We start from the raw sequence: 15,034 nt of genomic DNA on the forward strand, positions 1-15,034 counted from the left end.
TCACACATTGGCTAACTGGTGCAAGAGACTGAGCTTTTGACGTGGCTTCTTCACTAAGCTTAATCATTTCTAGCTTTTGATGTAGAGTGGGAGATGTGCAACTCTTCCTTTTACTTGAACACTTAGAGGCCATTATAGTTGGCCTAAATTCAATATTTTATGTCTCAGGGAATAAGGAGACCAGAGGAGAGGGAGAGAGGTGAATAAACATCTGGTTGGTGGAGCAGTCAGAAGACATATAACACTTATTAAGTTCGCTGTCTTATATGGACATGTTTCATGGTGTCCTGAAACAATTACAATAGTAATTAATCATTGATCACTGATCACAGATCTCCATAACAGGTATAGTAACGAAAAAAGTTTGCAAGAGTACAATAATTATCAAAATGTAACAGAGTCACAAAGTGAGCATATAATACTGAGAAAATGGTGCTGATAAGCTTGCTCGATGCAGGATTACCTAGTAACTTTAATTCATTAAAAAAAATAAATCTGAAAGCACAATAAAAAGCAATAATAAAAAAGGTATATATGTATTTTCTTTGCTTACTTCTGCATCTGTCCTATAAAAACCTCCCCCTTTGTATTCCTTTGGTAGAGCTCCGAAACTCCTTCTGCTTTGGAGGTACCTGATTTAATAATTATTATTTGCTCATATAAAGTCAATAATTTTATTGTGCCCCAATTTATCTTTTTACATAGGTAACAGCTAAAAAATAAATAAAAGTGATGCTTAACAAATTAGTCAATGAAAAATGTCAAATCTGGAAAAAGAAGAGTTACATAAAATATGCTACAGAATGTGGAATGATCTATAGCAATGTTCTTCATACATTTGTACATTTGTATGGCTTTGGAAATAATGATATTTGTCTAAGTCCTTTACTGGTTATTACGTTTAAAACAACGCAAGTAGCTTAAGCAGTTTGATATTAAATATGACTAATTTGTAGTAGCAACTTCATATTAAACATAAAATGGGAGAAAACTTCTGTGCTCAGCATTAGCCATTGGGAAATTGTGTCTGCTTTACAGCGGTTGTAGTGTTTTTTACCAACAGTTAACTCAACACCTTTCATTAATTAGAAAGGGCTTAGTTACGATCTAAAATAGATTTCTTTCTTATTTATATTGGAACAATTTATCTCTAGTAAAATTGGTAGACTCCATTTATATCAAATGCATTCAGTACAAGTTTTGACTGGAAGTCTTTGTTGAAAGTTAATCCTATTAAAAATTAGTGAATTAGACGCAAACACAAACATTTGAAAGCAAATAATATGCCATATTTGATAAGTCCTAGATTTAAATAATCAATAGCTCTTTCTCAAAATATTTTGATTATGTAAATGTACCCTGTTGGACTATATTTATAGGAATTACTTTCCTTGTAATGAATTTCTCTATTTAGCTAATAAAATTTAGAGTTCAAATTTTAGTAACTATAATACCTAAAGTCAACTAAAATGACATTTTGTTTTAATCTAACTAAAAAAAAAAAAAACAAAAAAAATGCCATAATTTGAACATTTGTAGATCAGCAATAAATAAATACCTGAGACATTGATTTAAAAATTTAGCAAAAATGTATCAATATATTCAAAATGAAAATGAACATCATAGTTGCCATGGAATGAATGTTTATATGTCCTTAAAATTTATATTGTGAAATCCTAATTCCCAGTGAAGTAGTATTTGGAGATGAAACCCTTGGGAAGTAAATTAAGGTTATATTAGGTAATTTAGATGAAGCCCCATGATGAGATTAGTGCCCTTTTAAGGAGATGAAAGATCAGAGTTCTCTCTCTGTTATGTGAAGATACAGAAAGAGGCATTTCTCTGCAAATCATGAAGAGGGCCCACAGCAGGAGCTGGCAGCTTGATCTCAGACTTCCCAGTGGTCAGAACTGTGAGAAATGAATTTTTGTTGTTTGAGTCACTCAGCCTATAAAATTTATCTTATAGCAGCCCAAATTAAGGCAATAGTATTGGCATCTAGCTTTTAAGGTTTTAATACTAGTGAGCAAAATCACAAAATTCATCATCTTTATAAACACTGTAAGGTGTTAAAGAGTTGATGCTAATTTAATAGGCTTAGGCATTTTTTATGAATAAACTCTAAGAGCGATTTGAACGTTTTCTAAGTAGAATGTATCTTCACCTCAGCATCTGCCCTTATTTTACATTTCTCAACACCGCAGGAAGTGGATCCCATTTTGGAAATTGAAATAGTTAATGCTATGCACTCCTTACTCTGGTTTTTTTTATTCCTCTTGCATTTATTATAGGAACATTTTTTTCAATTCACCAATCCCTGTAAACCTGAAAATATGTTGTTCTGAAAATGTGTGTTGGCAAGTGTAGACGTGGCTCTCCACCCTCTTCAGTTACAGGATCCTTTCTTCTTCCAGTTGCTGTGTCCTTATTCTGCTTCCTCCTGGCTCAGGGCTTCCATGGGATCACCCTTCTGCATGTACCTTCCCCTTTTCACAGCTCTTTCTCTGTCTAAAATGTCCTGACCCAGCCTACCAAGAGTCCCTGACTTCTGGTAATTCAAGCAAACATCATAAAACACCCCAAGCAGGTATGATAGTAATGCTAATAGATATGTTAATATATGCCTCTGAACCTTCTGGTGGCAGGAGGTAGTTCTATGAAAAACAATACTATCTCTGTTGTTGGAATTTTCAAGTAAATTTATGTTAACCAAACACTTCAATGGTTATTGCAACACACACACACACACACACACACACACACACACAGAGATAGATAGATAGATAGAGAGAGAGAGAGAGAGAGCATCCTTGCTTAAGCCACCTACACACAGGACTATCAGCGAGGCACATTTTAGATTCCTACTACCCCAATGAGTCTAGACTATTCATAAACCAAACTTTGCTTTTGCTCATGTCTGTGGTCATTTTGCTCTTATCTTCCCTCATTCTCTACCCATCTTTCAGAGTGCAGCTCAAGTTTTACATGTTCCATAATTCTTAAATCCAGCACAGAATATAATATATTTATTTTCTGTGAAAGACAAAAATACCAACTGGGCAAAGGTGATATTGTGAAATGTCTCTTTGGTCTCTGTCTGTTTTCTGACGCACAGCTCCTAAAATCCTTGTAATCTCTACAGTGATGAGTGTCTTTTGCATGCAAAGATTAGTGGCTATCCGAAAGATCAAGGCACAAATAGGAGATTGGGACCTTAAGCCCCACTCCCAACCTCTAGGGAGGGTACAGGTGCTGAAGGTAAAGTTGATCACCAGTGGCCAATGATTTAATCAATCATGTCTACATATTGAATCTTCCATTTGGCTGTTTACAATAGGCCAGCAAACAAAAGTGAAGTGTTTCCCTGAGTTCTGTGAGTCACTCTATCAAATTAATCAAATTCAAAGTAGGGGTCATGGGAACCTCAATTCATTGCCACCTGAACTTGTGGTGGCATCTGAAGGGGAGGGAAGTCTTGTGGGTCTGAGCCCCCTAACTGTGAAATCTAACACTATCTCCAGGTATATGGTGTCAGAATTTAGTTAAATTAGAGGACACTGGCCAAGTGCAGTGGCTCACATCTGTAAATCCAGCACTTTGGGAGGCAGAGGCAGGTGGATCACATGAGGTTGGGAGTCTAAGACCAGCCTGACCAACATGGAGAAACTCTGTCTCTACTAAAAATACAAAAATTAGCTGGGTGGTGCATGTCTATAATCCCAGCTACTTGGGGGGCTGGGGCAGGAGAATCTCTTGAACCCAAGAGGGCGGAGGTTGTGGTGAGCCAAGATCTCTCCATTGCATTCCAGCCTGGGCAACAAGAGCAAGACTATCTTGAGGAAAAAAAAAAAAGGAGCAGGTGTTGTAGATCAGTCAGGGTGATGAGAAAATTTATAGGAAAGACACAAACCTTCTTGGAAGGCTGGGAGGTTTTGCAAAAGCTTTGGTAAGGGGTTATAACTGAAGCCAGCCTAATCCTCTTACCTTGAGCTAATAGCAAAGAGCAGATAACAAGGGAAAGTAGAGGAGTTTATCTAGATAAGTTTGCTTACCTATTTCCCCAGAAACCAACCTTTGATCATTGACATACATGACTGCTTTCTACTTGGGGGGTTGGCAATGTTAATTACCTACAAATGGTGTTTGCTTCAGACCTTTGTCGTTAAATCTTTTCTAAAATAAATGCGAGAGTCTTCAGCATATTGGAGCTGCACGGTTGGACTCCTTCTTCAGGGTCTGTAAGCCATGGGGTTCCCTAGCCCTGCTTTCACAGGAAAAACACCTGTGTCTTCGAACTCCTTTCATCTGCTGCTCAGCCAGAGTCTGAAGGTCAGACTTGGCAGCTGGTGCCCCCATGTGAGGAACACTGCAATAGATCATGGCAGAACCCTCAAAATGAAGGTGAAGAGACTGGCTGCATAGTCGGTAAGTCAGTCAGTAAGTCACTAGTGCCCTTTCAGGATTTCCAAGCTTGAGGACTTCTTCAGCCTAGGATTTTTTCATGGGACAACAGTTATCAGCACAACAGAAACATATAAAGTATATAGAAGTATTGAAACAACTGCTTAAAGCTATCAGAGCCTCAGTTTCACAGGCTCAGTTAAGGGACCTAATGCAAACTGTTGTTATCCATAACCCATACTTCCTGGCAGAAGGCACGCTGGACCCAGAGCTCTGGGAACAAGTAGGGAGAAATCTTAAACAGCATCATGCCCTAGGGCAATGGGTCCCAGTTACATTTCTAAGGTGATGGGCTTAGTCAGGGCTGCTGTGGCCCTGCTCTACACGGAAGAGCCCAAAAAGGGAAGGGAAGAGAAAGTGTCACATACCTTACTGCCTCCTCCTTCTCCTTCAGCCCAACAATTACCAAGTAAGAATATCAAGGAGGAAACAGAGATTTTGCCTGAGCCCTCTCCCCCAATAAATTGGAAAAAAGACAAGGGATACACTACAGCTATGGGACCCTGTCTTAGGCAAGCGGCATTAGAAAGGGAGCTTTTGGCCTGCCCAATGATGCAAGATCAGCAAAACAATCAGGCATATAGAGAGACAAGAAAAAGCATTAGAGAAAATGGAGCCACTAGCCATTTAGGATTAATTGAGGCCACAGCAGACAACTTCCAGATAAGCCCATGGGACTGGTCAGTGCTAGCTAAAACTTTAGATGCCAGTCAATACCGCCTCTGGAGGGCAGAATTTGATGAATTATGTGAACAGCAAACCCTTTTCTAATAATAACCAATGTTATCCCTCACCTACCCCTGACACGACTCTCTCAAAATCCTATTTGGGTAGAACAGTAGCCTTTATAGGGAGAGAAATTACAGCAAGCCCATGAATTACTTGAGAAGCAATTAAGAGCCAGCCATATATAACTCTCAAATAGCCCTTGGAATTCACCCATTTTCATCATTCCCCAAAAGTCTGGCAAATGAAGACTTTTGCATGACTTACAGGCTATCAATGCTAATTTGCAGCCTATGGGGCCCCTTCAATAGGGGCTCCCTTCCTCCGCAGTGATTCCTCAAGATTGGCCTATAGTTGTTATTGGTTTAAAAGAGTGCTTTTATACTATTCCCCTTGAAGAACAGGACAGAGAAAAACTTGTGTTTATGACGCCAGATATCAATAATGAAAGGCCAGCTCGCTGATTTCATTGGAAAGTGCTTCCCCAAAGAATGCTGAACTGTCCTACCATGTATCAGTATCATGTACATCAGTCTTTGCTCCTCAGCAGAAAATAACTTCCTAATTGCAAGATTATTCATTATATGGATGATATATTACTGGCAGCCCCAATGGAGCCGGTAGTGTCAAGTATATATGCCTCTGTTGTAAAGAATACACAATTAGGAGGTTTAATCATAGAGTCCAAATGTTCTCTCCTTGGAAATATCTTGGATACATACTCATTTTCCAGTCAGTAAGACCCCAGAAGGTTAAATTAAATACTAGCAACTTACATATCTTAAATGGTTATCAAAAATTACTGGGCAATATAAACTGGCTTCACCCACCTTGGGCATAACTCCTGATAAGTTGCAAAACCTGTTTTCTATCTTAAAAGGTAACGCTGACCAGGACTTTTCCAGATATTTAACCCCTGCAGAAAAAAGAAAAAAAAAGAAAGAAAAATGAAGGAAATGGAGCAAGCTATTTCTCAGAGGCAACTAGATTGCATAGACCCAGGATATTCAGTTCAATTGTTTGTTTTTCCTACTAACCATTCACCAACAGAATTAATAGGACAGATGACCCCAGGGCTACGCTTCCTAGAATGGGTTTTTTGCTTACATACCGGGACTAAAATACTATTTCCCTATATCCAGCTAGTTAGTAAAGTCATCTACGCTGGCTGCAGATGATGCAATCAGTTGCTAGGTTATAACCATGATATGATAAGAATTCCTTTGAATAAAAAGCAATTGGAAGCAATCTTGCCCCCATCTTTAGATCTCAGATAGCACCCTCTGATTATGCAGGCCATATGAAGCATGCCCTTCCTGCTGACAAACTACTTCAGTTCTTATCTCATGCTCTTGCAGTTGTGCATGCAGAGGTAGTTCACTCCCCCATACCTAATGCTTTAACACTTTTTACTGATGGACCTGGTAAACAGGGAAAAGCAGCTGTTTGGTGGAAACCACATAATTTCCTCACTTGATCTGGATTTACTAGCACTCGTAGAGCTGAGCTTGGAGACCTAATATTGGCTTCGGAAACATTTTCCACTCAGCCCATCAATATTGTTAGTGACTGTTTACTCTGTTTATGTGTTGCAGAATCTTGAGACAGCCCTCATTAAGTCTACTCTCGAGCCCACCCTGTGATGACTTTTTGACTTCAGCAACTGCTGGATCAATATACATACCCTATTTTTATCTCTCATATTCAAGCCCGTAGCTCACTGCATGGCCCACTGGCTTATGGCAGTGGTCAAGCAGACCTACAAGTTACAATGTCTTTGCTTGACCAAGCCACCCAATCATATCAATTTTTCCACCAAAATTAGAGAAACTTAATTCAACAATTTCAACTTACCCAAAGAATAGCTAAAATATTATCCTGCAATTCCCAGATTGCCAGCCAACTCACAGGCACGTTCCCTCCTTCTACAGGTGTTAACCCTAGAGGACTAGAACCTAATCAGTTTTGGCAAAGCAGATGTTTCACACATCCCTGAATTTGGAAAACTAAGATGTGTACATGTATCCATTGATACCAATTCTCATCTAATTAGCACACATGCACTGCCTGGAGAGTCCACCGAGATGTCATTAAACATCTTCTTTTGGTTATGGTGTGGTGGCTCATGCCTGTAAACCCAGCACTCTGGGAGGCCAAGACAGGCATATCGCGAAGTCAGGATATGGACACCGTCCTGGCCAATATGGTAATACCCCGTCTCTACTAAAATACAAAAAATTAGCTGGGTGTGGTGGCACGTTTCTGTAGTCCCAGCTACTTGGGAGGCTAAAGCAGAGGAATTGCTTGAACAAGGAGGCGGAGTTTGCAGTCAGCCGAGATTGTTGTCACTGCACTCCAGCCTGCTGACAGAGCAAGACTCTGTCAAAATAAATAAATAAATACGTAAATATCTTCTTCTAACTTTTGTGTTTATGGGGCAGCCCACAAACATTAACACCGATAATGGTTTGGCTTATGCCAGCTCACAATTTCAACATATTTGTCACACATGGAACATCCAACTATTCCACAGGCATCCCATATAACCTCCAAGGACAAACCATAGTAGAATATGCTCACTCCACCCTTAAAAATAAGCTCGGAAAACAAAAAAGGGGGAATATGAGTAAGGACTCTGCAGCACTACTAGCACAAGACTTATTTACTCATAACTTTTTAAATTTTAGATGACAAATTTCAATCAGCTATAGAAAAGCACTTTGCTAAAACCTCCCAAGACATAAAACTTGCAGTTTTATGGAAGTATGTAAATAGTAATATATGGTGTGGTCCAAATGATTTGCTAAAATGGGGAAGAGGGTACGCTTGTGTTCACATTCTCTCAGGTCCTCTTTGGATTCCAGCACAATGCATCAAACCATACAATGGCATGACATGAAGGAAATGACCCTGCAGGACCCACAGCCCTGAACGATGTGCTTCCTCAAGGCACAAGCCCTGGACATTACCTGGGGGATGCTGAAGAAGGCAACTCAGGAGGCTGGGTGAATCCTGCTCCGTACCCAGTCACCATTCACTCCAGACGATTCATTCCTTGCTGTGCTCTCAGTTGTACATTGCAACTCATGTAAGATATTGATCCTTTTTATGCTCTTACTTTGCCTGCCACCATACCTTCTACACTACTGGGCTCATCTCTTAGATCCACCTTTTTTCCAGCCTTATTAGTCAGACACTCCCTTCCCAGCCTCTAAAGTTGTGACTGCTTGATTAGGAGGGACTGACTTGCCCCCAGTGGGGTTCCTCATTAATGGCACACAGTGGACTGAGGTGCTAAGTAGCATTACAGGTCACTCCTTGATAGGAAACATGCCACCGATTATACTCATGTTTGTTCAATGTTATTTAGTAATTCTAGGATGCAAGAATACAAGTTATAACTGCTGCGCCTGACAAAACTGTTGCTGCACACATCTATACTCTTCAAACAACAAAACCTGATGCAGAAAACAGAAAATGGTGAGAGGTAGGATATTGGTCAGGGTGGTGGGAAAAATTATAGGAAAGACACAAACCTTCTCGGAAGGCTGGGAGGTTTTGCAGAAGCTTCCGTAAAGGGTTATGGCTGAAGGTAGCCTAATCCTCTTACCTTGAGCTAATAGCAAAGAGCAGACAACAAGGAATGTAGAGGAGTTTTTCTAGATAAATTTGTTTTACCTATTTCCCTGGAAACCAACCTTTGATCACCCATGTGCATGACTTCTCCCTACTCAGGGGAGGGGCAGGTAGCACAATTATCCACAAATGGTGTTTGCTTAAGACCTTTGTCATTAAGTCTTTTCTGAAATAAATGTGAGCATCTCTGGCATATTGGGGCTACACAGCTGGACTCCTTCTTCGGGGTCTGTAAGTTTTGGGGTCCCCTAGCTATGCTCTCATGGAAAAAACACCTGTGTCTGTGTACTTCTGTCATCCGTTGCTCTGCCAGAGTCTCGGGTCAGACTCGGCAGGTGTCTTACAAGGCATAAGCTGAACCAAGAGATAGAACAAGGGAGAAGGTGCTGCACACTTTGAAATAATCAGATCTTGCAAGAACTCCCTCAATCACTATCACAAGAACAGCACCAGAAGATGGTGTTAACATGCTCATGAAGGACCACCCCCATGGTCCAATCACCTCCCATTTGGCCCCACCACCAATAATGGGGATTACATCTCAACATAAGATGTGGTGGAGACACAGACCCAGACAGTATCAATGTATACCAATTAATTTTAGCTTAATTTGTAGAGCTACTTTATTTATTTATTATTTATATTTTTGGGGCAGAGAAAGGGTCTCATCCTGTCACTTAAGCTGGAGTACAGTGACCTGATCTCAGGTCACTGCAGCCACGAATTCCCAGGCACCTGTGATCCTCCCACCTCAGCCTCCCAAGTAGCTGAGACTACATGGTGAATGCTACGGTGCCCAGTTAATTGTTTGCATTTTTTGTAGAGATGGGGTTTCACCATGTTGCCCAGGATTGTCTCAAACTCCTGAGATCAAGTGATCCAACCACCTCATCTTCTCAAAGTGCTGGTATTACAGGCGTGAGCCACCATGCTCCACTGAGTCTACTTTAAAATCAGTGGAGGCTGGGCACAGTGGCTCACACCTGTAATCCCAGCATTTTGGGAGGCTGAGGTGGGTGGATCACAAGGTCAAGAGATCAAGACCATCCTGGACAACATAGTGAAATCCTGTCTCTACTAAAGATACAACAATTAGCTGCATGTGGTGGCACACGCCTATAGTCTCAGCTACTTAGGAGGCTGAGGCAGAAGAATTGCCAGAGTAATAAGCCTTTTAAAGCTGTTTAAAACCTTTTTGATGACATTACATCACACTTCAAAGACAATTTAAAAATTTTATGACATGCAAGGCCCGGAAATATCTGTTCTCTGGTTAGGTCTCTGTTCCCAGATCCTACCACTCTTTCTCTCTCTACTGTGTTTTAGTCCCACTGGCCTATTTTCTGTTCCCATAAACACACAACAGGCAGGCATCCTTTTCAGGGCTTTCCTCCTGCCTGGACCATTCTTCCACAGTGTTCTTGAAGCTTCTTCCTTCCCTATTTATTATTTTTCAGGTCTCTGCTCCAATGTCACCTGCAGAGGTAAAGTGGTAGCTCCTACCAGCACTTGGTATTCACTTCTCATGTTGTACTTCCTTTTTGTTTGTTTGCTGATCTTTTAAATTTTATTCTACTTTATTTTTATTTTATTTTATTTTACTTTTGAGATGGAGTCTTGCTCTGTGGCCCAGGCTGGAGTGCAATGGCATGATCTTGGCTCACTGTAACTTCCGCCTCTTGAGTTCAAGCACTTCTCCCACAGCTGCCTACCAAGTAGCTGGGATTGCAGTCACCCACCATCATGCCCAGCTAATTTTTGTATTTTTGTAAAGACAGATTTTCACCATGTTTGCAAGGCTGGTCTTAAACTCCTGACCTCAGGTGATCTGCCCTCCTGGACCTCCCACTGTGCTGGGATTATAGGTGTGAGCCACCTTGCCTGGTCAATTTTTTTTAAATTTTAAGTTCCAGGATACAAGTGCAGGACTTGCAGTTTGTTACATAGGTAAACGTGTGCCATAGTGGTTTGCTGCACCTACCAACCCATCACCTAGGTATTAAGCCCCGCATGCATTAGCTATTTACCCTGATGCTCTCTTTCCCCCGCCCACACCGACATGCTCCAGTGTGTGTTGTTTCCCTCCCTGTGTCCACGTGTTCTCCTTGTTCAGTTCCCACTTATAAGTTAGAACATGCGGTGTTTGGTTTTCTGTTCCTATGTTAGTTTACTGAGGATCTCATTCACAGAACTGCTCATTGACATTTTTATCATTATTTGTTTACTTTCTGTCTCATCTCACTATCACTACTCCAAATGAGTGGAATATTTGTTTAGCTCTTTGTATCTTCAGCTGTAAGAATAGCGCCTAGATGATCTCTTTATAAGTATTTGTTAAATTAAGGAATATGTACTGTAAATGAATAAACCTTTAAGATGTTCTAATTAGAATACTAAAAACAGTCTTTCTTTTGCTTTGACATTCTTATTGTTTATCTTTTTGTCTACAATCAGGAAAAGATTAGAGTAACTTAGCAGGATCAAGCCTCTACTTAGAAACACAGTAGGATATCAATGCTTGGTAGAAAAGTTCTAGTGTTCCAGCCAAGACTACTCAAATGTATAAGCAAATCCCTCAAATATTTTCTTTGTGGACAGGGGCTCCATTTCATGATACAATGTGTATGCCGAGAGCAGGTATTACTTCAGTGAGATTCTAATGCATAGAATAAAGGTGCATAGAGGTAAAAAGGAACAAAAGACATAAATAATAAAATATAGAAAATACAGCAACCTAAATATGAAGCAATATACTAGACTGATAGGACAATTAGATTTTGGATTAATTAAATATATATTCAAATATTTTCTATCTTAGATTGGATTTCCGGGTCCTAAGATGTGCAGGTCCTGGGATGTGCTTTTGTCTACAAGTGGCCCTAATGGAGAACAGGGACCAGTGAGGGATTAGGGGAAGCAGGAAGAGAAGAGTAAGAAGGCCAAGCAGTGTTATTGCAAGCAATGTCCCAGTCTTTCCCTGATGTCCCCCCGAGCTCAGAGGCAATAACCAGTTCAGGGAAGCCGTGCTTTTATCCTCCTCCTCCTGCGTGGGGATGTCATTGGCTACAGACCCCCAAGAGATAAACCGCCCCCAGGCACCGGCCCGGCGCCGGCGCCGGTGCAGTAGCTCACACCTGTAATCCCAGCACTTTGGGAGGCCAAGGTGGGTGGATCATGAAGTCAGGAATGCAAGACCAGCCGGGCCAAAATTACCCGTCTCTATTAAAAATACAAAAATTAGCTGGTCGTGGTGGCTGGCGCCTGTAATCCGAGCTACTCCAGAGGCTAAGGCAGAGAATTGCTTGAACCTGCAGGACTTGGTGCCTGGGCAAAGCAACTTTACTGGGAGTCAGCAGGAGTTAAACCGAGCAGCTCTGCTCCTCACGTCTCTCATCCTCCTCGGACCAGCAGGCTGGCAAGGGCAGGTGTTCTCATTTCAATGTCAGAAGTTCACGAGAGCAAGCGGAAACATGGGATGCCTTTTGAGACACGGACTTGAAATTGGCACGCTGTCACGTGTGCCTGCATTTCACCAGCTAATACCAGTAACATGCCCAAGTTCCAGATCAAGGGAAGTCCGCTTTGCCCATGATGAATAGCCATGACGACGATGGGCTTGCAGGAAGGGTTGAAGAATTAGGGCCAATAATGAAATCTGCTATACTTTCCTATTTGAAAACTCTACTGCTACAGGCGCTAATTTATATCATGAAATGCCTTCTTAATTTAAAAAGTAAGTTAATAAAATCTAAGAAATTTGTATGAAATCTTTAACAGCCAACTTAGAATTGTCTATTTTAAATGATTTTATTTTTGTCACAGTCAAAATACACACACACACACGTGTTGCTTATTATATAGTAATGTGCTGGTTAATGACGGGGATATATTCTGAGAAATGAATCATTAGGTAGTATTTTTGTTATGCAGATATCAAAGAACGTACTTCACAAGCCTTAATAAGATAGCCTGTCACATATGTAGGCTATCTGGTATAGCCTATTGGTATTGGGCTACACAACTATCCAGCATATTGCTATACTGAATATTGGAAGCAAATCTAACTTAAGAGTATTTGTGTATTTAAACATATCTAACATAGAAAAGGTACAGTAAAAATATAATATATGGAGCATTTACCATGAATAAAGTTTGCAGGCCTGAAAGTTGCTTTGGGTGAGTCAGCGAGTGAGTGGTGAGTGAATGTGAATGCTGAGGACATTACTGTACATGACTGTAGACTATAAGTACTGTACAGTTAGGCTACACTAAGTTGATAAACAAAAATTTATTCAATAATTAACCTTCGAACACTATAACTTTTTTACTTTGCAAACTTTAAAATAAACTTTTGGCTCTGGTAGCAACACAGTTTAGAACACACATTGCACAGTATAAAACTATTTTTTCTTGATATCCTTATTCTACAAGCTTTTTTCTATTTTTAGTTTTTTTTTCTTTTTTTAGTTTTTATTTTTACTTTTTAAACTGTTTCCTAAAAATTGAGACCAGAGCACACAATAGTGTAAACCTCCACAGGGTCAGAATCATCCGTGTCACTGTCTTCCACCTTCACATTTTGTCCCACTGGAAGGTCTTCAGGGGCAATAACACATATGGAGCTGTCACATCCTGTGATAACGAGGCCTTCTTTTGGAATACTTCCTGAGGAATCTGACTAAGGCTGATTTAAAGTTAACTTTTTCTTTAATAAGTAGAAAGAGTGCACTTTAAAATAACAATAAAATGGTTAGTATAGTAAATACATAAACCAGTAATAGTCATTTTTTATTTTTATCAAGTATTATGGACTATACATAATTGCATGTGCTGTACTTTTATATGGCTGGCAGAGTGGTAGGTTTCTTTACACTGGCATCACAATAAACACGAGTAATATGTCTTGCACTAAGATGTTAGTTATGATGGCTATAATGTCACTAGATGATATAATTTTTAGCTCCATTATAATCTTATGATACCATTGTGGTATATACAGTTCATTATTGACCAGAATGTTGTTAGGTAGCCCACAACTGCAGTGATTTTTCAATTGTACTTAAGAAAAAACCTTACTAAACCTCCCAAAATTATAATTATTTTAGTTTATAGATGAATCACAGAACACCAAAATGAAAATATTTCTAGTTCCGGTAAGATTTATGTACCACAGTAGCTTGTACTAAATAGGTCAGTCAATATCTTGGCTGATAAGAAGCTATAGGACTCCAAAAGACTTAATTTAGCGGTATGTCTGTAAGTCAAAAAAAACCTCAATTACAGAAATGAAGCAACCCATGCTAGTGACAAAACTGGTAAACTTTTAGAATTTCTTTCTAGCAGCTGACTAAAACAAGGCAGTGTCATTTAAGTGATCTCAATAATCTGCCTTCTTCCAAGCAACTGAATATATGTAGTGGATTAGTTAAAGAGAAATTATAATTATTTTTATTTTCCTTCTCAAGGTGCTCTCTTTTTATTGTCTGTGTTCAATCTGAAGCCAGGTTTTCAAGATTAAAAAAAAGCCAGCCGAAATGTCTAGCAGATCCACAAATTTAAAGCTGTCTCTTCAGACACACACACACACACACACACACACACACACACACACACACACACACACACAAAACGATGAGTGCCTCATGGGACTTGTCTATTGCTTGAGATGAAATGATTGATTTAATAAAGAGTAATAGTGAAGAATAAACTTCCATGCTGGGGTCAAGGATAAAGTCAATTCTGACCTAGACAAATTAGATTTTGTATCAAATCCCCAGATAGAATTGTGAAATGTATAAACACAAATCCAAAAACAAACACTACAGAGAGATGACTTAGAACATCTTAGATGATCATCTTGATATGAAAGTAAAACAACACGTACATTAAAATAACAACCTCCTGTACTTTGTAAATGTGTTTTTAAAAGGTGAAATAGGGCAATCTTCACAACCATTGGTAATACTGAAAAATGGGAACAATTGCTAATTTTTAATGGAGAATTTTTCTACCATCTTATTAGCATTAATAGCGAGTTGATGCCCAACATCATGTTGCAGCCTTAGAAGAGTAACTTCTCTCTGCCTCTGCCTCTATTGTTTTCTACAGTGAATATTTATTACATATGTTTTTTGGATTATAAGGCTTGAGAAACCTCACCAATAAAATTAACAAAGGCTGTAGCCACAGAGAGCTGGCAAGAGTGGTATTA

At 39.7% G+C, this 15,034-nt stretch overlaps 1 long non-coding RNA gene across 1 annotated transcript; it reads right to left on the reverse strand.

Moving 5' to 3' along the window:
* Positions 1-13,436, reverse strand: LOC116564336. The gene is made up of 3 exons (XR_004274858.1): positions 13,355-13,436; positions 4,830-4,837; positions 1-11 (listed from the first exon to the last, which is right to left on the reverse strand). It is a non-coding gene; the product is annotated as an uncharacterized LOC116564336 (long non-coding RNA).
* Positions 13,437-15,034: the final 1,598 nt, after the last annotated feature.

Source organism: Sapajus apella, unplaced genomic scaffold (assembly GCF_009761245.1).
Source record: "Sapajus apella isolate SASKATOON/1434 unplaced genomic scaffold, GSC_monkey_1.0 scaffold1, whole genome shotgun sequence".
NCBI classification, from domain to species: Eukaryota; Metazoa; Chordata; class Mammalia; order Primates; family Cebidae; genus Sapajus; species Sapajus apella.